General features: G+C 29.7%; 3 long non-coding RNA genes across 3 annotated transcripts; 1 reads left to right on the top strand and 2 right to left on the bottom strand.

Moving 5' to 3' along the window:
- Positions 1-13359: 13359 nt before the first annotated feature.
- Positions 13360-15700, bottom strand: LOC119687131. Its single transcript, XR_005253097.1, has 3 exons — positions 15553-15700; positions 13648-13793; positions 13360-13575 (listed from the first exon to the last, which is right to left on the bottom strand). It is a non-coding gene; the product is annotated as an uncharacterized LOC119687131 (long non-coding RNA).
- An 85-nt stretch (positions 15701-15785) lies between these two features.
- On the bottom strand, positions 15786-17430 carry LOC119687133. The gene is made up of 3 exons (XR_005253099.1): positions 17119-17430; positions 16787-17067; positions 15786-16016 (listed from the first exon to the last, which is right to left on the bottom strand). It is a non-coding gene; the product is annotated as an uncharacterized LOC119687133 (long non-coding RNA).
- Positions 17431-18614: 1184 nt separating this feature from the next.
- LOC119687135 lies at positions 18615-19278 on the top strand. Its single transcript, XR_005253101.1, has 3 exons — positions 18615-18664; positions 18730-18854; positions 18910-19278. It is a non-coding gene; the product is annotated as an uncharacterized LOC119687135 (long non-coding RNA).
- The last annotated feature ends 7726 nt before the right edge of the window (positions 19279-27004 follow it).

Raw genomic sequence — 27004 nt, 5'->3', positions numbered from 1 at the left:
ATATATAATAATGGTTTTATTTTATTTATTTTTTTAAATAACAATTGAATACAATTTAAAAAAGAACAATTTAAAAATTTTTTCTAGCTTTTTACATAATTTTTTTAAAAACCTCGACTTTATCCCTTATATCAATTACAACATATTTCTTCACAACATGAATAAATTCCTAACTCAGATTCACAAAAGCTATATATTTAAAATAGCACTTATCAGCATCAAATGCTCTCTGCTGATACTCAAATGATACATTATATAAGCCATTCTTTGTATACGTAAACGGATCAACTCCTTCATAAAACTGCAAATCACATATCATTTTTTCAAAAAAACGTATATGGTCATATAACATTAATACTCATTAACCATCTTTTCCAAGTCATTCAATAACATTTTTCCTTTTTCTCCTACAATAGACACAACTAAACCACTATCCGAAACAACACTTTACTGCCTTCACTTGTTACTCACTACTAACCAAAACACCCAACACACTACACACTGCACACATCCCGTACCCAACACCAGCCCTGCATCAACACCACCCACCCACCACCACACCATAGCACCAGCCACCCAGCCCAGCAACAGCCAGCCGGACAGACAACACGAACGCAGCAACAACATTTTTTGTTTTTTTCCTTACACCAAAATAAATCACTTTTTAATACACATTTTCCCTTGGCCCAGAACTCTCCTATCCTAACTACTAACATTTCTAGTCTTAATTTAATATTCAGTCTTAAAACATTAGTGCTAAATAGTGTTAAAATGAGTGAACAACGAAAGTTTTTATCTATGTGTGATATTGAAGATATTTTGATGGGATCTACTGATATTGATTCCCCTTATAGTACACACATTACTATCTTGCCTCCGCCCAATGTCGATAACCAGAGTGATGCGGAGGAATCAGATGACATATTGATGGAGGATGGAGAACAACTACCAAGTGAAGTAGCAGGTGAATTAGAAATGGTTTTCAATTCTACAGCCGATGAAGTTGAAACTAACGTATAAAAAAGAACAAGGTAGAAAAACTCAAGTGGTCAAAAAAACATCCAAAATTTATAAAGATTCCTATTAACGTTTCTGTTCAGATTTATGAAAAGCTGTACTCAGATCACGGTACGTTTAGATATAATAACAGAAATTGGATTTTAATGTTTACTACATTTTTAGGCCAAAAATCAGCAGTGGAACTATTTGCATTGTTCATCGATGATGAAATATTGGAATTTTTGACCTAACACACAAATGAATATGTACAAGTAATGCATAATGACCATATGTTCAATAAAAAATTTATTGGCATACTATACCTATCTGGCTACAGTTCAGTACCAAGTGTGGATAATTATTGGTCTAGCATATCATCTTTGGGGAAAAAAATGGCTAATATCAACAGTGGGTGGCGTTGATCTCGTTGACAATGCTATAAACAATTACCGAATACGGATTCGAGGGAAAAAATGGTACTGGCCTCTTATAACTAATGGACTTGATGCAGCGATGGTTAACGCTTGGAAACTTCATTGCATTTTTCAAAAAAATGTTAAAAAAAGGCAATTATGTCACAAGCTGACTTTCGTGTAGAAGTAACAGAGTATTTGCTACTAACTGAGGATCAGAAGCATTTTCGACACCCAAACATGCCAACAGCATCAAGACACGACAATGTTGGTCATACAGTATCCCAAACACCTGGCAGACAAAGGTGTAAATTGTGTCGCAGTCAAACCATATATATCTGTACCAAATGTAATGTTGCTTTGCACCCTAAGTGTTTTATAAATTATCATAACAAGTGAATTAAATGTTCAAAAAATACAAAAAAAATAAAAAATTAATAAAATCAAAATATCAAAACTTTTTGGTATATGAACCTTTATTCTGACAATGTTGCGAAAACACAACAGTGGGTGTAGCCTAAACTGGGCGGGTTGGCAAAAAAAAAAAAATTTTTTTTTCTTAATTAGGAGTACATAATTGCACCAGTAAAACGGAGTCAAAAAATTCCGCCTCCTTCTAGTTGCGTCAGATAATGGATTAATACATAATATATTAATATATAATATCAATGCCGATTGCAGTTTTCATATAATAACCCAGTAGAAAATGGATCGATTTGCATACACATTTAACAACTGACAGTGAAATGTTTTTGTTTTTGAGAGCAGAAATGGACATACTTCAAGTAAATGATTCTTTCATTTCCAATGTCTACTTAAAATAATTAGCAATATTGATATAGCGGGAACTTAATAGTCGACATTAATCGAAACACAATAAAATATCTTACTTATAACGATTAATATATTAACATTCACAAATCAAACGGCTTAGTTCGTTTAAGCCGAAGTATTAGTTCTTCTATATTAAGAAGGGACGATGCTTTTGCATTAAAATGGTGTTGAAGTCTCTGTTTATGGGCTTCAGCGTAATATTTAATTATATCTACGACAAAGTGTGCAAATTTCCACACTACCCAAGAGGTATTGCACTTAGTGCGTTAACCAAATTATTTGAAATGGCTGGTTCCCCATTAGGCATATCCACCATTAGAATTATTTCTAGTTGCATATTATAAGCTTTTCTTATTAATTTTCGAACTCCTAAAAATAACGTTCTAAGCCATACAAACTTTGCGTTCTTAGTGTACTTATTCCTAGTTTTAAATTACTCTTAATTTAAATTACTCTTCATTTAAATTACTCTTAATTTAATTTAGTTGCAGTTTAGACCAAAAATAATTTATTTATTATTTTTGCTTGAACACAGTATTTAGTGCAATTATCATCATCAAAAAGCTTTGCACTTCGATATAAGTGTAAAGCTTTTAAACACTTTTCTTGATTCTTTTTTGCTATCGGTACATAAATAATTGCCTGTCTTTGTGGGCAACAATCTTCTTTTCTAAGGACATGCCACGTCCATCGCATGACACACAGTGTAATATCTATTTTTAAGGGGGCAACTTTCTTCTATTCTAAGGACATGACTCACTCATCGGAGACATTGCGCTTTTATGAATCTTGTTATATTTTTTTAGATAGGTTTAAAACCTAGTGATTTATTCTTATTTAATAGTCTCCATTTGCATCATGCCACGGACCATATACATTGTGTAGTATTTTTTCTTCAAAGTATAAGTATAAGATTTTCTATTATTAAAATATACAACTAATGTTTATGAATTGAAATAGGACGAATTGTTGCGTAGACAGAGTACTTGAAGTGCTGTTTCCAAAGTATCCGGTGGCCGAGAGTGATCTTAAATGAGTCACTATGGCGTGCAACTATCTCCTTCAGCAACGGAAATATAGGTGGTTGCTTAAATGAAGACTGTGAATGTACCAGCGATGCAATACAATTTCTGATTGAATATGTATTTGTGCCTTTGCAAGTTAATGAAGACACCGAGGAAGAAAAGCATGTTACAACGCGTTTAGGAATAGCATGTTTAGCAAATTTCAAATAACGATTTCTCTTGAATAGAAAACAAGGGAAGAATGGGGAAGATTTCTCCTAATTTGGAAATTTTTTTTCTTTTTTTTTCGTAAAAAATGGTTTTAGTGGATTCAAGTCTCATATATTGCGACAGTTTATGTTTTCCACCTACTGCATCTTTAATATTTTAATCATCTTGACAAGATTATAATTCTCATGATATTGGTTCAGCCCATGATGAAAAATTTCAAAGGTAAAATATGTTTTCTTAATTATAGCGTCTATTAAACCGAAGTCCTGTACATCAAAGATTTAAAGTATGTTTTGCAAATAGGATGCTTGGCGCCCGAGGTATCGTTTCAATCAAGTTTTTAGAATAAAATATTTCAATAATAATAACCATTATTTTCATGGATATTCTGGGTTGTCGTTGAATTTAATGTTTCAAAAAAAAAAAGATGAAGCGCTAAATGTGTGGACCGAAAGAGAAAAATGTTGGTAAAAATGGTAACCAAGCTGTATTACCTAAAAGGCGGCGTTGTCCGTCATATTTATCTATAACCTTGATAACACTTACAGATATGATTTCAAAACATCCAATAATATTATATTTAGATGATAGAAATTGAGTGAGTATAGTACGAAAGAATTAGAAATTTGTCTCTACATGAAATGATCCCAAAAGATTCATAACTGACAACGAATTTGATTCGAGAAACAGTCAAACATTTCTCCAGCAAATTATTATTTGATACACATCTTAATATCTTTGGGTACAAAGATTGGATGATAATGACATCAATGAATTCAAATTCATCCGAAATTTGTTTTGGAGAGAACTAAAAAGAAACTATATGAGACCAACGCAAAACTAATGACTTCTCATCTGCATGAGAAGGTAATAAAACCTCACACATCTCAAGCTGTATTGCAGCGAATGAGCAGCGGTATTTACAAATGAAAACAATGTACGATAAGGACTAAAAAGAATACTAAACCTTAAGCGTGAGAATACCGCAATACTCACGGAATTGGGTTATATTTTTCATTCAGTTGTTACGAAGTTGTTACAGAGTCGACAATACTTGTAGAAAGTAGAAAAGCTAAACAAGCGATTAAAGAAACAGAACTGCGAACTGAAGTTGAAGTATGAGAAGTCGCTAAATGGAAGGAACTTAAGGAACTTGACTCACGAAAAGGATCTCGAGTTCATCAGTGGAATGATCGACTACTGCAAACACGAAATCAAAACATGCAATGGGAAAACGTACGAACTTGAGTTCAAAATTATTTTATAATAATATATTTAAAATTAAAGTTTAAGAAGAAACATTAGGTATTCCCACTTTAGTTTTAATAGTTCATAATATAATATAAATCATAATAATATTCAATCTTATATATATTTCTTGCTTTTATAATGTGATATAATTTCTTATGGAACTATTTTGTAGAGATTTGGAGTATGTACACTTATATCAATGGAAAGGAAAAAATTAATATAACAATTTAATAATAATAACATTTTATCAACAATTTATTTATGATAAATGTAGATTTTATATTAATTTCTTCGATTTAAACACAAACCCTGGTATATTTATTTTTCGCCTTAAATTAGCTAATTTATAGTCAACCAGCTAATTTATAGTCAACTAGCTCATTTATAGGAAAGATTTTTGTATCGTAAATCATATTATATATAACCTCATTAGTGATTATAATGAGCAAAAGCGCCTAAATGAGACAGTGTGAATATGCTATTAGTCTGTTAACAAATTCAGAAATTTCTAGTTCTGTCAAATCCACTTTAAAATGGTTGAGAAGAAATGTTTGATATTTAAAAATCTCGTTCCCCTAACACCTCATCTCAAAAATTCATGGATAACACTGAATAATACTCATTAAAGAATACCAGTTTTTATACAAACAGTCGAAATGAAAAATTATATTTCCAAATTTTATTATTTGTAATTATCATTAATTATCATATTAAACATATATATTGTATCATTAGTAAAAGACGTTTCTTATATATAAATTTTGCTGTTCCAAGTACATTAAATATAACAGTTAGCTTCAATAGACTACCAGTATATAAATATGAACCGATTATAGTAAGGAACCCTTTGAAATATCCAATTTGAATATTTAAATCTAGAAAACACAATTCTGATGCACATGTTTTGTGTAGTTGTAGTGTTGTGTAGCGAGAAAATAAATTGGAAGAATATAGGTCCTACCTAAAATAAGATAATCATGAAATATAATTTTTAAATTGATATTTTGTGTGTTTAAGAACAAATATGCCTAAAAAGAAGAAACAGTTGAAGCAGTTCGATATGGGAGACTTTGTCTCTGCAAGACACCAAGGCTATGCAGCATGGCCTGTTAAGGTAATAAAGTGCAGTAGAAAGTATTACAGAGGTTTTGCTATGGAACCACAGACACGGCAAGTATTAAAGTTGAAAACATCTTAAAGTGTAAAGAAAATAAAACAAATTCTGCACTGACCGACAGAATAAAAGAGTTTCTATTTCTGTAAAGCAATTCAACAAATTGAAGCAGCTTTAAAGAGCCAAGATCCTGCTCCAATATTTTTGCATCTAGCAAGAACCAATATTTTAATATTTATTAATGCTAGTCCTTCAGAGATGTTTGGAAATCCTCTTTGTGTTCCGGGGCAGATGCTTTCGGACTTCAAGCAGAAATCGTCGGAGACTGATTTCGTTTCGTCGTTGCGAAAGCCGTTAGCGAGTCAATTGGGCGCTGGCAACCATCTGTGTATGTTCTGCGTGACGTTATCAATTGTAAGGACGTTTTTCTATTTCTGCAAGGCAATTCAACAAATTAAAGCGGCTTTAAAGAGCCAAGATCCTGCTCCAATATTTTTGCATCTAGCAAGAACCAATATTTTAATATTTATTAATGTTAGTCCTTCAGAGATGTTTGGAAATCCTCTTTGTGTTCCGGGGCAGATGCTTTCGGACTTCAAGCAGAAATCGTCGGAGACTGATTTCGTTTCGTCGTTGCGAAAGCCGTTAGCGAGTCAATTGGGCGCTGGCAACCATCTGTATATGTTCTGCGTGACGTTATCAATTGTAAGGACGTTTTCCTATTTCTGCAAGCCAATTCAACAAATTGAAGCGGCTTTAAAGGGCAAAGATTCTACTCCAATATTTTTACATCTAGGAAGAACCAATTTCTTAGTAGCTCATTATTGTGCAAAAGATGTACAGGGTGGTTATACGTTTGAAATAGACCATAATGTCGTTATTAAATTCAGTGGAATTTTATCAAAAAAGTTCAAGTAGTATCGATATATTTTGAAATTCATTTTTGTCATTCAGACCAAAAATATATAAGTCAGCAACGCAAACATTGAAGTGCTTTAGATTTACCAGCATCAGCAAGTAAATTATTTTTTAATAAATATTATCGTCCTCAGTTTAATATATTAATTGTAAAATATTAAACAATAAAATATAATTTGTAATTGGCTTCCAGATATTACGTCAGCATAAGATCATATTTCTTTTTTTGCATTCTTATGCCGGAAGACGTGCTCTGCCGTACTTAAAAACCAATCAATTCAAAATCAGTTTGTTAAAGCCCGGCATATGGAGGGACCCTAAAACACGTCTTTTAATTTTTGAATAAAATTTTCATAGAAGACAAAAATATTAACTAAATAACAATTGTAAGCCGGACAATTGTTGACTTATATTATATTTCTCCTTCATTCATTTATTTTTATAAAATAGATTAAAATTTAAAAAAAAAAAAAATGATCAAGAAAAATCTCCGGACCCTAGTGACAAAAACCGAAAACGTAGTGATACTGTAATTGAAATAAAGAAAATTCGTTCCAAAGTGACTCACAAATTGATTGAATCAATGCCATCTAGGTTTCATTTAGGTAGTTATTGATGCCAAAGGTGGTGTAAATAAATATTAATTATATTTATTAATTAAATAAACATAAAAAATTAAAAAAAAAAAAATTCATTAATTAAGAAAATGAAAATGATATTTTGTGGGAATACTTTAAACAACTCATAAACATCTATGCATTTGCTTCTATTTCTGTCAAATGAACAGTTAGGTCCGACATAATCCAGTTAGGTCCGACATAATCTTGTGGTCTGTGGTGCTGTATATCAAGCAAAAGCTTAATATAGATTTTAAAAACTAATCTTAAAAGAAGTGTATAAGAATTCAATTCGGTTGACTCAAACAACTTAAATAAGCTCAAATTTAAACTGTATCTGGATAACGACCCTAAATATAAATCCCATTTATGCATGTCCTGGTAGTTATATAACTGCAGAAAAAATATTGACACCTCTGCCCAAATCCCAGACTTGAATCCTATTGAAAATTTGTGGGCACATGTAATGAAGAAGGTGAGTAAAAGGAAGCCTACATCCAAAAACCAATTGATGCAATTTATCAAAGAAGAAAGGACAAAGATTCCGATTGACTATGACCTCAACAAAAACCTTATCGGATCAATGAATAGGTTAGAAGCTGTAGTAAGAGCTGAAGGTCGGCACACGAAGTATTAAATAAAAACTTTTTGATTTTACTATCTGAAACAAACCATTGAGTTGTTCACACAAATGTAAATTATTTAGAATAAATTTTGTCTGACTATATTCTGGTTTATAAAAATATTGACAGAATAAGAACAGAATAAAATAATGACAAAATATATAACCACTTTATTGCTATTATTACTTCAACAGTTAGAAGTCGAAAATGTAAGGAAATTTTTAATATTGCCTGGCTTTTGGGACAAACTGTACATTAAACATACATGGACACATATAGTGCACATTCACACATATACGGTATATATATTTAACTTACCTTATATAGTACATTATAAGGAATATGTAGATTATACAATTCACATTTACACAATTCAAAGTAATATTGCAAGGAGAAATAAATGTTAAATTTTTTTAGTTAAAATAACTAAAACAACAATAAAAAAATTGTGATTTACTTAGTATAACACATACAATTTTTCAAAATTCTTAATGGCGGCCGAGACGCCGAGTACTTGAATCACACCCGAACACGACCAAATCAACCGACCACTTCCACTAAGAAAACCAAACTGAAGTTTGTAGTTTGTGGTGACATGCAAATAAGAAACTATTCTGTTTTTCCCTCTTCTATCAAGAGGTTGGCATTGCCAGCAATAAAAATTGCATTCGGATTCTTTAAACTAAAACTAAAATTGAAATTCCAGTTTAACTATAATTTTATGAGTTCGAACATACACTAGACATATACTTATATGCAATATTTTAATATAAAATTTTATTATAATTTTATTATAAAAATGTTTTTTTTTTTGGAAAAACTGCATCATTTCACACCAACCAAAATATTTTGAAATCGACGAAAATACATTAAAGTCAGATTCTAGTAAAGTGAGATTATAGTAATTACTATAACAGATACTCCACTCCATAAATGTTTAAAGCGGTTTTGCAGCTCTTAAAATTTATTAAAGACTTCTATTAGAGAATTCTAATTAATAGCACTTTTAGCTGTCAATTTTACTAGAAAACTTGCATTTCAGCCTTGTCAGCTGATATATTCTTAAATGACTTGGAATTTTCGTTCGTAAAATCTCTTGAAAGCATTTATTAAATCTGTCTTAAAATATATATTAAGACACGGAAATTACTGAATAAGTTCAGTTAATTAAATCCATTTTTGCTTTATGAGTGGGATTTTTTGTGGAAAACCGCTTAATAGTTTTTGATATTACTCATTCCGTGTTTTTATAAATAAATTTTCTAATTGAGAAAATATGATAATGACGAGACCCTGACTCTTTATGCTAACAGAATTATATAAAGATTAATTTAATATAAAGTTTATTTTGGCAATTAATGTTAGTTATCCCTGAAAATTTAATAAATATTGCTAATTTTTTTTTTTAATGCATCAGTTTTTTTAATTTATCGTTTTTCACAATTATTTCTGATAATATTAAAATGCGGTTCAGTTGACAGAACAGCTGATAAATACTATGAACATTCAACCAAGTCACTTACCTATTATTAAATAAAACAAATCACCATCACATCAATAACAGATAACGTATAGCTCAAACCACATATTTTTATTTTATCTTCTATTGTACATTAACTAATATGTAAATAAACAATTTTATCTACAAAATGGAGGATATTTGTGTATATGTATATTGGGTTTAATAACTGAAATATCTCTCATATAACATCTATTAGCTATATCACAAAAATTAGTTGCTCATTATTCCATTTATCAATGTTTTCCATAGGGGTATTAATTTTGTTCTGCAAATTCATTGCATATCGCCCACAGATTGAGCGAGCTTGCAATGGACAACAACAAAACACACGTAGAAAGTTTCTTGCAATTGCTTGCAATCTAGCTATACAGATTATAATGCCATGTATATATCCTTCTCATGTAGATGTGGTACGCCGCAGAAACAGCTGTTCAGTTTTGATGTTGCAATTCTGCAACAGAGATATTCTTGCACTTTTGCAATTTTAGCATAATCTTCTTGCATTTCGTGCACCTTGCAATAACTTTGCAAGACAGAGTGAATACCCCTTATGTGTTATTAGATACTCCGGTCGAATGTTTTTTGTTATTTTGGCGTTCTTATTACATCGTTAACTTCTTTCTGAATAATTTTTTGCTATGGGAATATATTCATATTGAAAGCATTACGATAGCTAACATAATCCCACTGTTTGTTAATAATACTTCAAAAATATTCTTTTTAAATATTTTCGTTCACTCTGTATCCTTGAATGGAAGGAGAGTTTATACACAATATTTTTATAGTATAAGTATTGTAAAAAAGAATGTGTTGTAGCGTGCATAAGCATATACCTACAACATGCGTAAATAAACATGCTGATAAGTATTATAACTTTACTGGACTTTATGCAACCTGAGACTTACCGTCCGTTTGACGGTAGTATTTATAGCAAATTCTCACGAAATGCTAATGCACGCTGTATCCTTCATAAGTATATATGTATATATGTTCAATTACTTAAACTAAATAAACAGTATTAAAACTAAATAAAGTGTTAACATTTAATTCTAATAATAAATAAGAAACTCAGTACATGGCGACCGTGACAGGACTACGGGATTTTTTTACCGCCGTTGAAAAGTGCTGCAAAATTTTAGGTACATACATATGTATATCAATTCTGTTATCGAAGGCGAAAAAATAAAAGTTTTTACATAAAAATATATCATGCTAAGCAAAAAAAAAGACCAAGCTTAAGTAAAAAAAATTTGTGACTGAAAAACAGATAAAATAGAAAAATTTCGATGAAAAGCTTAAATATTAAAATAATTAATAATTTAATAATTAAAATTAAATATTTAAAAAAAAATAACGAAGTTTTTTTAATTTTTTCTGAACTGTTTTGAGTTATTCCATGGAAAAGAATTCCATTTATGTGTATATTTTTAATTTTTTAAGGAACGAAAACAAAACATATGAAATATAATCAGAAATATATTACTGATAAGTAATGCACAATCAACTCAAGCCCATAACCAACCGCATTATCGTTTTTTTTGTACATAGGCTTTGCTGCACATTCGAACTATGGAACCAAAGAAGACTTTATGTAGAACGGCCACTTGAATGAGCACGACGCAAAATTCAAATACACTCTCTTTATCTTAAGGGGCGTCAAGTTTGTGATATTACAATCTACAATTGTATAATAAAATTATATAGCTGCGGTTTAGGGTACACTTATTCCGTAGGGTACACTTTAGAATTCTAATCTTGCAAGTAATTGTACATTCCAATCGATTGCCCTTGATTTACCCTAGCAAGATTATTTTCTTTTTTTGTAATTCAGCGACCTCAGCTATGTTAAGAAAACATTGTGACAATATTTGATTTTCTCAAATCTGCTAATGTTTACGAGTTTATATAATTTCACTAAACATTAGTAAATCCCAATGTGCAAATAATACGCTTACACCATTTTGACATACTTCTCATTTAACAACCAGCAGAAAGCCCCTAAGTCTAACCTAAATTTAATAAATAAAAATATTTAATAAAGCTGGAGCTTGCATATGATTTGCATAAGAGCATAGTTTAAATAGATTCAACTCTTGTCATATATAGTCCAAAAGTTAAAGACCACAGGTGATAAACCACAGACCACATGAGCATAGTTTAAATAGATTCAACTCCTGTCATATATAGTCCAAAAGTTAAAAACCACAGGTGATAAACCATAGAGTACAGGAGCATAGTTTAAATAGATTCAATTTCTGTCATATATAGTCCAAAGTTATAGTCCACAGGTGATAAATATTTGGCAATGTTCGAAAATATTCGTATGGTCAGTCAAATATTTTCAGAAATAGAGTCAGGATTTTGTGATTAATTTTTTAGTCTGAAACATATCCTTTTTTTTTAAACTCAGTCAATATCAGATGCAATGAAACATTTATTAAAGTCGTTAATTAATGTCCAAAAAGTTCAGAAAAAATATATGCAAAATCATAAAATTCAATCGTCATTAATAGTTTTTAATTTTTCGAACAATTTTTGGAAATAATAATGAATATTTAAAATAAAATTTAAAATAAAAAAAAATACTTAAAAAATTAATAAAAAATAATTATGTTAGTTATTTAATTTTTAAAGACGTATGAAATAAAAAACTGTTGACGAAATTTATATTATATTTATGTAAAAAGAACTATATAATATAAAATACATATAAAAAAATCAAAAAACATGTACAACTTTTCGGAACTTTTTGATATAACAAACATATCAAATCCATATATAATTAATAATTTTGTAGAATAATTTAATTCCCTTCTATAAGCAGTGAGTTCTGAAAGACGTGACAGGTCGTGCTACGCGTAAGGCGTAATCTCAACACTTTACGTTGCTTTCTCACTAAGGTGATTTTAGCTTAACCTGCCATTCAATCCGTAAAATCGTAAGTTGAATGGTCTATCTACAATATAATATTATTAATAACGATAAATCGAACATTCACAAGTATTTTACTAATGCCATTAAAAACAAAGGCAGATATAAACTCCCAGTTGAATGTAGTCCATCGTAATTTAACTGTAAGAATTATTGGGTAACCTTAACGCTGAAACCAAATATCCGTCATGTTCAATATTCGAACATCACTCTGAAAAAAAAAATTGTTAATGAGTGACAATTTGAATACTATAAATTAAAAAATTAAACATTGCTATACATAGACGGCTCTAAACTGGATACTATCACTAAGTTTGCGGTAGTATATTAATTCAGGTCTTTATTTTGGAAGGTTGTCTAACTAATACCACATTTATCATCTATTTTCATGACAGAAGTCTACTCTCTCAAAGAAGAATACGTGGTGTGACCCGATAGCCCGTCGGCCCTGCAAATATTCTGGGCTATCAATATAATGTTATTCTAAGATCAAGAGCTCTGCAAGTCGATCCTTAACAATGGATGTTGCCCCATGCTTACTTATTTTATAAACTTTGAAATTTGGTATATACTTAAAATTAATGTAAATTAAAATATTATTTATGAATTAATATAACAGTTTTTTATTTAATTAATTATATATTTATTATATTCAATACCATTTAAATTTATAATTCCATTTTATTTTTAATAAATATATTACAATAGTTGGTTTCGGCCGCTCTGAAATAAGCCAAAAGCAGCAAATACTCTTGCTAAAGTCTTTTGTTTATATAGGAAATAACAAATTAGTTTGAAAAAAAATAAAATACAAGGAAATCTACTAATAATAATATATAATTACATAATGTCTTTCCGATCTGTTTTCTAATATAATTTATTAACACAAAAAAATTGCGCGGTGTGGACAAAATTAAACGAATTTTGACAAAAGATATAGTCTTAAGATCATAAATCTCTCTATTTACTGCTTTCCATTGTTCACGTTTTTCCAGTGGTTCTTTTACAATGAATGTACGTTTATAATCTCCATCCCATATAGCAAACCTTATTGTCTTCATAAATAGCAAGTGAAATATGAACTGATTTTAACTTCTTTATATTCTTTGATGAATTGACTGTAATAAAAAGAAATATATATGGAGAAGTTACAAGTCTACTTAGTACTTCCAAAGTGACTATATGCTTACCTTTGTCATTTTATGGATCGTCTAACAGTAAACTTGTACTGAAAATGGCTTTGTAAACTGTAAGTTTGTTGTCGAACTCCATTAGCGCCATAGGAATATTGTCTAATATTTTCGGTCCTTACACATGGAACGTTTCCTGTTTTACTCTGAAATTTGAAAAATAAGTTATTATTTGATTTTAAATAAAAATAAAAGATATATCATGATTGGTTTCTTCTCTATTACAGTTAAAAAACGTTTTAGAGGTTTTATATAAAATTATAATCTAATCCATTCTAAAGTGAACAATCTTCTTAAACTGTCATGAATGTGTCTTAAAACCGAATATTTAGAATATATGTAATACATCGATTGCGTTTTATAATAAGATTTGTCTTGGAGAGTTTATTGAAAATAACAAGCCAAAGACCAATCAATACCGTATCTCTACACTACTAATAATTAGCAAAGCTAATTTCTTTAGAGCTGTCAATTAGATTGGACGCAAAAAATTGTGATGTAACTCTATTTGGTCCTTAATTCTACAGAAGGACCAACGAAATAATTGTGAAAATAAATACGAACGATTTGGTCGCAAGATTAGTTCCGGCTTTACTTAAAATAAATAATCCTTAATTTTTTTACAAGCTTTTCCAAGTTACAGAAATGGGGAAACATTAGGATTGAGACTGTGATTAAAAATATTTTTATATAAATATATATAAATTCGAATAATCAAATGGAACATCTAAAAGAAACTCAAGTAAGTTACACCACAATTATAATATTATTATGATACGGATCTAATACGGATTTAAATAGTACCCCATAATATGTTATATTAGACAATATGGGTTAATAAATATATAAATATTAGATAAACATAAATGTATCACAAGTGTATGCAATGACAATGGTGATTATTCCTCCGATTACATTATCATTACAAAAATATGTTTAATAAAGAATGTGGATACATTATTAAATTGTCCATATATATTAATGACATTTTTATTGAAACCACAAATTTATATAAACACAGAAAAACAAATGTAATTATTTAAATACGAGTATATATTTAAAAATTATTCTATTATTCTAATGCATGCGGACTTAAATCATTGTATTTCCGTATTAAAATGAAACACTCATTCATTCGAAAACAATTCTCTTCTAAATAGTGCGCCTGAAAGATTTAATTGACGTAGTGTTTTTGTTCTTAAGAGAATCAATACTAAATATTAGCATCAACATCATACTGAAAATAATATTACAACTGTGTAAGTCATATAAATTATAAAAACAGTTTAAGACCTGTAGACATTGATATATTAACTTATATTAATATACTCGTACTCGTAGGCTATGAATATTTCAAATATTCCGTGATGTATGAAATAATCATTTATAAATCAAGTACTTGCAGTTTGTAAGAATTATAATAAAATTTGAAGATATGTTTTTATTATTTTATAGAATTTTTAATGAAAAAAGAATTTAATGAATTTAAAAAATCACTCATCTATTTCTTTAACTTGATAAGACTCAATCAACTGTTCCAAAATTTTAAAACTTTCCTTTATCTTGAGAGGGACTAAATAGATTGATTTATACAAGATATATTATTATTATAATAGAAATACTCATAAACGTATTACTTTGTGAATTCGCATCTACCTCCAAAGTCATCGCTTATGGATTTAACAAATATTATTTTGTATTTCAAATTTTTGTTTATATTATTAGAGTGTAAGATTGCAACAATAGTAAGATAGTAACTGGTAACATAGTACAAAAGTATTAATCCATTATTTAAAAATTCTCGTTTAGAAAACTTGTTTGATAGATGGTTATACTATTGCTTTGCTCTTTCTGCTGTTTTTAAAATTTGCACTCAACTGATTCCATCTGACAAGAACTACTCACCATATATTGTACTTTGATGCTTTCTTCTAGGTCTTCTAGGTCTTCTTAGTCTTGATACTTGAAACATCAAATTTTTCTGAACTAAGTTTTTATGTTTATAATTGCTCGATATGCGATCTTTCACATAAATTAATGTACGATTTAGAATAATTTACTGCAATTATAAGATTTTAAATGAATACTTTCAAAAATATTTTCTCATATTGAGAAATATACTTACACTTGAACCACGTTTGCGATGTATCTGATACAATATTGCGGGCTCTGCGGGGACCAAAACTCAAGTAAGATATAGATTTTTTACTTCCAAAAGGTAAAAAAAACTGCAGATCCTTCCGTGGCACATTATGCTTAATCACTGCAGAAACACATCATGTTTAAGTTGTCTGCTTAAGTTGCTGGAGAAAACATATTCGTTGCTTCTGGAGAGATTATTTTTTACAGATGTCGTAGGCTAGGCTGATCTAATAAAGAATAATTAAAATAAACGGTTATTTAAAACTTAATGTAGATAAATAGTATTATATGTGTACATTTTTTAATATTTATATTGAATTGAGAAAAAAAGTTATTTAAAAAATTAATTTAATGGATTATCCAGACAAATGTTTATGTACATATAAATACTACGTTTTAGCGCAAAAAGTATAAGCGGCGATGTAATATGAATGAAGAGAAAGAACTGAATTAATACAATTGGATTCCAAAAGGATTTATTCATTAATTAGAATTATATTACTTTATAAAATAAACATAATTATACACCAATACTATCTTTTTAAGAATTATTGTCAAACACCAATGTTCAAATAATTATAATCCCTAAAAATGATCACCGAAGATGGTCAAAATATTGAATTTGTTAATAGATGGAAATACAATTTTTGATTACAACAACCAATGATTACTGTTTTAATAGCCAACACAAAAACATTAAAATTAAATTAAATAAATATATGTACAATATTAAAATCATTCAGCCAATAACAATTATCCGACTATTTATTTACCGTCACGAACTCATAAAACTGAGTGTATGGTAATGTTAAATTTCTGGATAAGCCATCTCTCATTTTACTTCGTACAGTTTTAGGAGAAATTAGCTAGACTATTTATTTATGTATAAATAAAGAGGGGGTGTGATGTTGCAACCATCGGGTCTATTGTGCCTATTCTTGGCTTAGAGTAAGTCTCTAAGTTCTGTTGCGTAAATAAAAAGTAGTATATAACTTACTTTACAGATATTTATTGCATCTTCCATAAGGATATACATTCCTAGGAGTTTATTCCGTTAGTGCATTAGCGCTTGGCATTCTAACAGCATATGTGTAATTGATCATTAATCTCATCACCGCAGAATCTACAGTATGACTCCATATATTTGTAACGACCAAAATTTTATTAATTAAAAATTTGATCGTTACAACGCCGTGGGTATAGCTGCCTACAAAACACAACACGACCACCTAACACACAACAAGTAACACTCACTTGAATTTATTAAATCGAAGGTTCCTGTAATAAAAATTGTTGATTAATATCAAAACATTAACTTAACCAACTCACCGCAGCCCAACAACAAAGCTCCAGTATCCAGAATACCTTGAGCTGATATAGCACCATATTTTGCCAGTACATCTTCATGTTTGTTGCTTATAACTTCTGCTTATAATTGCATAAAGTATGTTACTTTTGGACAAGTTTGATCGGTATGCTGTATTACTATCATTGCCGATGCAATGGATGCACCTTGACGAACAAAATTTACAGGATCGAATTCAACCATTGGTTCCAACAAAGCAATAGCCTCACGCTATACAGCATCACCACACGCTATACCAAATCGCAACAGCCCACAAGTGATACTCATATTTTACTATAGTCCACACACTATTTTTTATTTAAATTAATTAATATATTTATTATAATTATAATTATTTGATTAAATCACAATTTATCTTTAAAAAAAACAATTACATTGTAAAAATAGAATAAAATCAAAACAAAACAACACGAGCTGTCAAACGAAGTAAGCTTTTGTGGAAAAGGTGTGGAACTAGGGCGAAACTTAAAGAAAGAACAACTTCCAGCTTCCACATGTGTAAGAAATAGAATTCGCCCTAAAGCTGGACTTTCGCTGGTGCATTGCAGAGGGATCAGTTAACGAGCTTCGATGAACGGTCGTTGAACTTTAAGGTAGTTACAGCTGGCACCGTTGATCGTTGACGGTATAAAAAGTGCGGGCACCAGGAAGAAGCTCTCTCTTGTTTTGTTTGGTTCGACGACTAAAGGTACGAGGAAAACTTCTGGTTCTGGATTCTGTACACGAAACTAAATAATTGTTAATATATAAATTCTAGTAATTTTCTTGTTATCTGTGAAAAACTAAAATTTTATTTTAAACAAAAGAAACTTAAGCATCGAATTGATTTTTGTTGTTTTATAAGTGGAATTCTACAATTGCTAATATATAAGATTAAATATTTTCTTGTAATTTATGAAAAGTAAAATTTTATTTATAAATAAAATAAATATATAAAAAAACTGGAGTTCGCTAACGAAAATACATAATTGACAAAATATAATCTTTATCAATTTCCTCTGAGTGGTGAAGAATTAGAAGGGTGTACCAAATAGAGATACACAGCTATCCAGCTATAAGCGAACCTATGAAAAGGTTCATAACATATTTGGTTTATAGTAGCTAAACCATTAATAAATTTAAAATATTTAAATTATTATAAAAATATTGTGACTAAAAGTTCATAAATTAATTATAATTCTATATTCATCACAATTTTTAACATTAATGACATGAGATTAGTTGCTCCAGCTTTTTTTTTTGTTGGCTCTGCCAGTTGAAATATAGAAAATTACTAGTATAAAAACTATTCCCTTCAGGATAAAAGTAAGGCAAGATAGCTTATCTCACTTTTTGAGATATCAATTGGAAATCCATTTTCCTTATTATAATTTTAATATACATACTAAGAGAACACACTTACATAGCTTTCATATTGTATTACTTTTAATTTTCTTTTTATTTCCAAACTCTTTTTGGTAGGCTCAGAACCTGGAAGTTCTTTAACCTCACAGCTATGGTAGATGCCTGGTTAGTCTTTTTACATATGCATTTCTAAGTTTACGGATTTATTATCTTACAAAAGGTATTTTCAGGTCCTGATAAATGGAGTAATTTGATACGCACCATGGAGCGTTGACAATATTTTGTTGTAATATTTCTGTATTGAAGGTACTTTCAGTGCCGCAAAGTTTTGAAGCAACTGTCTATACTGGTTTAAGTATAATTTTATACATACAGTTATTACTCGTTGTGTTTGATTGGCTTTTATATAGTTTTTTCAGGCAAGTCTACGGTCCAAATTTATCCCCAGTTACTTCACAGAATCATATTGCGGGATTGCAATATTATCAAGTCTAACTTGTGGACAGTATGTTTAGTAGATATGTGTGCTTTATCCTCTATCAATGATTTTACTTGAGTTTTAAATTTATCTACACAATCAATATCATCATCTTCACTGAGGATCTCATTATAATTTTTTGTGTTGAAGAAATCGGATCCACAGTCCATTATGGCTTTTTTACGTACAACTTCAGGTGGTTTTTGGTTTGCCCGTTTGTGTGTACTGGATTTGGCAACAAAACTCTCTGCCTGGCTGGCATACTAATTTCGTTGTCATCATTTTTTGACATCGCGTTAAGTTTAATTAATGAGCATTGCAAATCGCACAAAAAAAATTATGAAATAAGAAATCTTTCTTTTTTGTTAATATAAAGAAAAAAAAAATAAACAAAAAGAAATTTTGAAAAAATTAATTTGCCCAATTAATTAATTTAATTAATTTAGAAAGAAGCTCTTGCTGTTAAGTTTTTTATGTTCAGTATTTCATAAAGTAATATAATTATTATTTAGAAAAGCCACTATCTCAATTAAGTATTAGTAATAAGAATTAATAAATTTCACAAATTTTATATAGTCTCTATCACAATTTATTGTTGTTCAATTCTTAGTTTAATACTAATAAATGCACTTCACTGTATTCCACATGTAACCTACTTCGCCCCTGTACTCCTATTGAACTGCATAAGTGCCGCACAAATTTTTTAATATAATTTTTTATATGTTGAATATTTTTATTTATTTCTTTAATTCAAAAAGTTTTTCACATCTTTGAATTCTTCCTTTGAAAAGCAATATTAATTAAATTAATATAACTTGTCACCGACAACTCAGCGACCAAAGCACTTTTTAATAGTCACGTCATTCCACTGGACCTACTTGTTCCACTGACGCCTATTTTTTGCGTGAGCCTTCATATTTTTGTCACTTCTTTTGTGGTGAAATTATCATCGTATAAGAGCTCTTCTTATTATTTTTTTCAGCTTTAGTGCCAGTTCCGTTATTCATTATTTTGTTTTCATTGTCTTACATTTGCTAAGCTCTTTTCTCTATTTTGTTCTTGTCGAATAGAAACCTGAAAGAAGTTGAAAATGTGAAGAGTGGAGGGTGTAATCAATTCCAAAAATTATTCTGCAAATATTATTCTTATTTCATCATTTCATTGGATTTATTGTAATCCTGAACGCACCAATCTCAGAAGAAGAAATTATATGAAATAATAAAATCATTAACATAATTAATGTTATAATGTTATGATGTAGGAATCTCTTGCTCAGTTTACTAGTTCGCCGCGTTATTTCTTCATCGCTTCCTGATTTCTTTTCTGATATCTCCAATAATATATGTAAAGCATGATATAAACCAAAGAAAGTAAAGAAAAGAAACAGAGGAAATTTTGAATCATTTTGCCTCTTTGTGTAATATCTCAAACAAATGTCTTAAGGGATTTTTAGCATCAAAAAATCAAAACAAACAACAAAATTTCTCGGAAAGTGCTCTTATTTTAGCAAGCATCGTGGTGAGTAGGGACTGGGTGGGCAAAATAGCAAGACCGGGTGGTGAAATTAATCAGGCGCTATTGTATAGCATTAGGCTTTTTGTTTTTGTACTGTGTGATATTTTCACCTCATTAATCAAAATTTTGAATATTATTTGAATTATCCAGAAAATTTCATATACAATTTCTCGAGCAACTCTCAGTTTCTTTTCGTTATCTTTTGTGATATAAACGATGGTACTCGTCTATATCATGCTGAAATTGTTTATCAAGTACGCTTAAGCTAATTAAAAACATAAGACATTTGTTAAATAAGATATATAAGTTAAACATATATATTCAGTTAAAATATTATTTAACAAAGATTAAATAAATATATAAGATAAATAATAAATAATATATATATAAATAAGATATATAAGTTAAACATATATATTCAGTTAAAATATTATTTAATAAAGATTAATATGGGCAGTTATTAAAAATCTGAAAAAAAATTCTTAGTCAATTAAAATATTTAAACGAAGTAATAATAGTGATTTCTTAACTTCAATCAACTGAATTACAAACAATAGATCTGTTGCACGAGCTGCCCAAAAGATAAGGTCACTAATTTACTAATGGCTTTGAAACAAGAGAAGCCAGTTTTATCTAATACATATATTCTCATTTTAAGCAGGATAAAATTATATCTCATTTAATGATATATGTATATAACTTATACATACGAACAGTTTTGTGATCAAGGAACATATGTTATTTAAATGTTCTGATTCAGGGCTGTTCAAAGCAGGGCCCACGGGATACATGTAGCCCACGGTTAAAATTTTGCGACCTGCGACATTATTTTAATCTACTACAATTAGGCTAATCTTCTTTTGATATTCTGGTAAAACTACATTATTTTATTTTTATGGTATACCAAATAAATGAATTTATATTATTAAATTAATAAAACTAAATTCAACAACTTTTATTTTTGTTGAAAACAGCTATGAACGTATGTATTTGTTTCTGCGGGCCTCCAATCTGTTCAGTGATTTATATTGGCCCGCGTTCGCATCTAGTCTGGACAGCCCTGTTCTAATTAATTAAAACTTAATTACTTAATAAAAAATCATGAAATTAAAAAACATATAATAGTATCAAATATATATGATTTTTTAAATATACTTAGTGTTTATACAATATAAAAGACATTTTCTTTAAAGAATGGATAATAAGACCTTGTTTAAAGAGGTCGCATTGCTAAATTCTGAAAGTTTTTTATTGCTTACTAAGTAAGTGCAACTTACTAATTAAATTTTATTAACCATATAAAGAGCTTCTATGCTTTTTAAGTTATACTATGTTTAGACGGCCAAATTTCCTTAACTTCATTAAAATAAAATTAAGTTAGTTGGAAACTGTTCATACTGCGCTAAATTAAGGAAACCATATGTTTTTTGTTGACATTTGTATTTGTATATGTACCGCAAAACATTACTAAAAACCTGGATACTTAACAAAACAGTGGAAATTTTAAAATTAAATATACTTTTATAGAATTCTTGTAAAAAATTAATTTCTCAAAATATTTGCTATTGTCAAACTAGTGCAAAAATAATGAGTGTCTTAAGCAATGAAATACACTTAATGAATTAAGACTTTGTCTCCTTAAACGTACTGATGGAGAAGTGCTATGAACCTATACTACTTGAAACAACATTATCTGTTCCAAGACTGTTTTGGAAATTTGTAAATATATCCAGGTACACTGATATGATGATATTTAATAATATTTTTATAGAACCGGCAATCAGCATTTTGGAACATAGTGGTCACTCGGTAGATATTTTTAGAACACATTTTTGTGGCCTCAAAAATAATTCTTGTATTTAATTATTCATAAATAATTTTTTTGAGACTGTAAGTACCAGAAATCGAACTCATGCGCTGCCAAATTTGAAGCTCAGAGTCAGCGCTCCTTAACCAAGTGACCTTAAGCCGTAATTGACTTTTATGTTCGTACATTTTTCTGGAGTTTTGTTGATTCGCTGTTAAAGTTTTTATTAACAAATTCACTTGCTATAACCACCAACTATTCAAAAAAATGAATTCAGCATTTTTGTGTGTTGGCAACGCCGGTATTTGCATGACCAAGAATACCAATTTCAAGAAAAGGAATATTGAAAATTGTTGTTGCTTTGTAGCTGCACATGCAATCACAGTGTCCAGAGGACTGTGAAGCGAAGTGCAGGTTGCGTTTTTGCGTGGAAAGTGGTGTTGGAGTAGTCAAGGTAATTTATGGAAGTAATGCGACTATATTCTTCTTATGGTTACGCTTCTAAATAATATAATGTTTGTGCATTTTAAACTTTTAAACAATATTGGATAAAATTAAGTTTTTGTGGAACGACGCGCAAAGTACAATGACAGGAACGTTTAATAAATAGAACAAAAATTTTTCAATATGGCTGATCAGTGTGGCGTCACATCAAAAAATTGTTGTTGTGAAATGTGTTAAAAAATTTATATATATCTAAATTTGGAAGTGTGAGAATTGTTTCTGTAAATCCATCATGATCTCTAAATTGTCCGGTATTTGATATATATATGCCTATTCAATTATAATATTAACGTGCTAAGCCTATTGAATATATTTCGTGTGAACTATTGATGGCGCCATATAAGAAAAGTGAGCCTTGACCTGCGCAATAATTATGTCAAGACCAGATATGACGTCATGTACCAAATTTTTCGATTTTATAGAGCGCTCCTTCGGTGTTGCGCAATCGAAATGCATTTTTTTTAAATTTCAAATTTATATATAATTTTTTAAAGAATTAGTTCCTTTAGTAGAAAAGCATAACATTCATGTGCTCTCATGTTGTCGTGCTAGACTTGTTGAGGTGAGCTAATTGTTCTTATTTCGTTGAGCGATCTTATTTCGTTCGTTATAAAGCTATAATCATAACACTATATATAATAAACTATAAATTTGAGCATATATGAAACTTACTAATATACATATTACAAAACATATATTACGTGATGTGTTAGAATATACATAGTATATCAGATATTAATAAGATGTCTTATTAGACATATAAGCGTCTTATTAGATTTCGCAATTATATTTGAGCAATTTATAACTTAATATAATATTTCCTTCTACAATAGTGTTGCAAAATATATTATAGACTAAATGGACTAAGGGAAAGGATTCGACATGACACACATTGTTGTGCAATATTATAAATTCTTCAGAATATTGCTCAATATAAAGTATGGGAAGATGAAATTCTGTAGGCTGTCGTTACTTGGCTTAAGAGGTAGCATATATAAACTTGTGTATCATTGAAAGCAGTGACGGAGCTAGATCAACTTTGGACGTCGGTGACATCGAATTTTGAGGCCCCATTCATCACCTAAAATGTAAAAGTAAATAATTTACATTCGCTAATAGACGATTCAGGTATGAAAATTTTATTACTATTCAAATTAACCCATTATAACAAATGATAGTTTTTATTTGTCGATATGTGTTTTGTTTACAATTTTAGTATAATTTTAAAGAAATACATAGTTTTAATTAATATGCATCGTCGAGGACCACCTAATACTTTTACGGAACATTGAACATTATTTTTAATGGTATTAAAATTTCAATGCAGTTGAGTCAAATAATGGTTCAACTATCACCGAATTTGGAATTGTTGGTACAGATGTCAATAAAGCGTTGACAATATTTACTTGAAACTGTAGTGATAATGGTTTCTGCTCTTCATAAGCTGAAACCATAACAATCAGTTTCCAAACATTCACCATCATATTACCTAATAAATTTGTAAAGAAAGGCCACCATCACTTCTTTGACCGTACGTATATTCTCTGCAGCCATAACGATTTTATAACGTCATCTCCCATTGAGTTACTGGCCATTTATTTAATTTTTTTTAGCAGTTGCATTGGCTTCATATCGCCCAGCTCCAACTCTGTTATTAATTTAAGTAGCCTTTAATGTTCAGACTCTGTGAACTCGTTTATTAACCGTCTTTTATTTTTTCGTACTTTAATGTTGCTGATGGGTCTCGAATCATATCGGCTATGCACCCCACCCAAGTACTTTGATCCTAGTCCTGCCACCACGTGATCGAATTTTGTTCTGTTCCTTACTATGCCGGCGTTTCTAAATTGCGCTTCCATTTGGAGAAAGTAAAGGTTCAGTTGCTCTTGCGAGAAAGTTAATGGTTTTATCGACAGAGGTGTATCCTCTTTGGGTGAGCAGCTTTCACCTTCTGCTGGAAAAAATTCTTCAGCCTGGTTAGCCATTTTTTCGTAACGCCGTTTACTTTTTTCTTTTTGCTTTTTTGTGCGCGTAATATTAAGATCTGAAATTGTTCCTGAATCTCTGCTAAAATTTCTTTGTTTTGTTTTTATTGTTGATTGTTCCTTAAAGCCATAAGAATCGAAATCTTCTAATTGTAGAGACAAAGTCTGGTTTCTTGATAAGACTTGCTTTAAAAGTTTTAAACTGCGAAGTTTAGCTGGATTTTCTCCACTTTGGTGTTTAAGCGTACGTGCTTTAATATACAAATCAAGCTTTTTATATATATGGCAGGTAGTACAATTAATTAAATATTTCGATCATTGGTTGGCCCTCAATGGTTCCTTTTTTCCGTTATAATAATCCTACTTAAAGAGGAAACTTGTTCGGCGTATAAATGCATACGGCCTCGATTATATTCCACTCGACCGATAATGTTTTCACAACCGTCATGTAAGCATCCCAAGGGAAACATTGTCCTATTAACCTAAAACGCAAAATATCGTTATCACAATAAAGTTTTCAAGATCACAGAGTATGTATTATATGATCTTCACCTGACTTTTTATTCCTTCTTGTTTACATGAACATGTCTCCGGCAAGCAAATGTTTTCACAACAACATCCACAATTCGTACGAGATTTTTGTATATCTTTACCATATTTTTCTTGGTTTATGTCTATTTTGGTTACTACTGCTTTCTGTAAAATAGGACTTCTTCGCGATGACGTAAGTGGTTTGAAAGGTTTATTGTTCTAGCCAACCTGCAAGGTTCAACCGCAAAGCGAAGTAATTTTTAGTCCGAAAAAGCTGCCATTTTTCGTTCTACTCATATCACTTCTGTCACTTTTAAAGGATGTTGCGTGATTTGATACCTTTTAGATTAGTACTTAAATCTAACGTATGTAATTTCGAAGGATCTAAAAAGTTTAATTCAAAGATAGTGTATAATTTTAACATTTTGGAAAACAATATATTTTATTCATGTGTAGTAAAAATTTAAATAAAGTAATTAAGAATATCGATGAGGGAGAGAAAATTGTGTCCGGATTTTCGAAAATGACATTTCATTTATGAAAGGCAAGTCTCTTTGATATGCAGAAATCTGTTTGACTACTCGTAAAATTTTAAAATGCGGAACTAACATTTTTAAATTTAAATGATATAAATCATAAAAAACGTATTCCTATTGGACATATTTTTCATAATTTGCAAAAAAATTTTACTTAGTGTAGGTTACCAGGAAACTAAATATGCAAAACTTTGGTTGATTAGGCCACATATGAGACTTTTTAATATATAGTATATGGATATTTGTCTTTTTTGTTTAGATAATTCTTGTTAAAATATTAATTAATCGGGCTTATTAAATAATTTAGTCGAATTTTGTATTCAGGATCCTAAGAAACCATGATTTTCTTTATTTTCTTTTTGAATTCATTGTCATTCTGGTACTACGTATAGTACTTTTCACTAAACCGCTTTTTACGTGATTCAAAAAAGAACCGTTTTAAGTAATACATATAGTTACCTAAATTAAGTGGTTTTGTTAAGTCGAAAGGTTGTTTTAAACGGCATTGCTTCGGATGAAAAGAACTATGTGATAAGAAATTTTAAAAGATTTTAATTTATAAAAAACATTCAGATTGCACATGTTAGCTATGGTTAGGGAATTCCATTCAAAAAATATTAAAATGATAGTATGTGATGTGTTAGCTGTATACATCACACAATTTAAGGTGATATTTTGTAGAATATAACGAGAAATACTGATGATTTCTTAACAGTTCTGTTCTAAATATAAACAAATATTATATATAAAGAAAAACTTATCGTTTAATTGTTATAATGTGAAAATCTAAATAATTATTGTTTTAAATAAATCTAATATAAACGAGAAATATATTTCATAAATGTATCCAAATCTTCGTGTCGAAGTTAGGAATTCAATCGAACTCAACTCAGACTGCAGGGGGGTCCCCAATTTAACAATGGTCACCTCACTTTGTTAACAGAGAAGAGAACAAATTTTTGCAATCAAAAGCAAACTTTATTTAGTTCTACTCGGAACGAAATCTGAAACGTTCTTTCTCACAAAAATGAAAAAACTAAAAATTTCTGAAATTGAATTTAAAACTCCAAATTCAATAAATTTTCAATGCGGACTTGTATCGCCACATCTCTAATCCAAACAAATGATTATTTTCTCTATCTAAATATT

This window comes from Teleopsis dalmanni, chromosome X (genome assembly GCF_002237135.1).
Source record: "Teleopsis dalmanni isolate 2A chromosome X, ASM223713v2, whole genome shotgun sequence".
Lineage (NCBI taxonomy): Eukaryota > Metazoa > Arthropoda > Insecta > Diptera > Diopsidae > Teleopsis > Teleopsis dalmanni.
The sequence above is the reverse complement of the archived record's forward strand: the minus strand, read 5'-3'. Positions and strand labels throughout refer to the sequence as shown.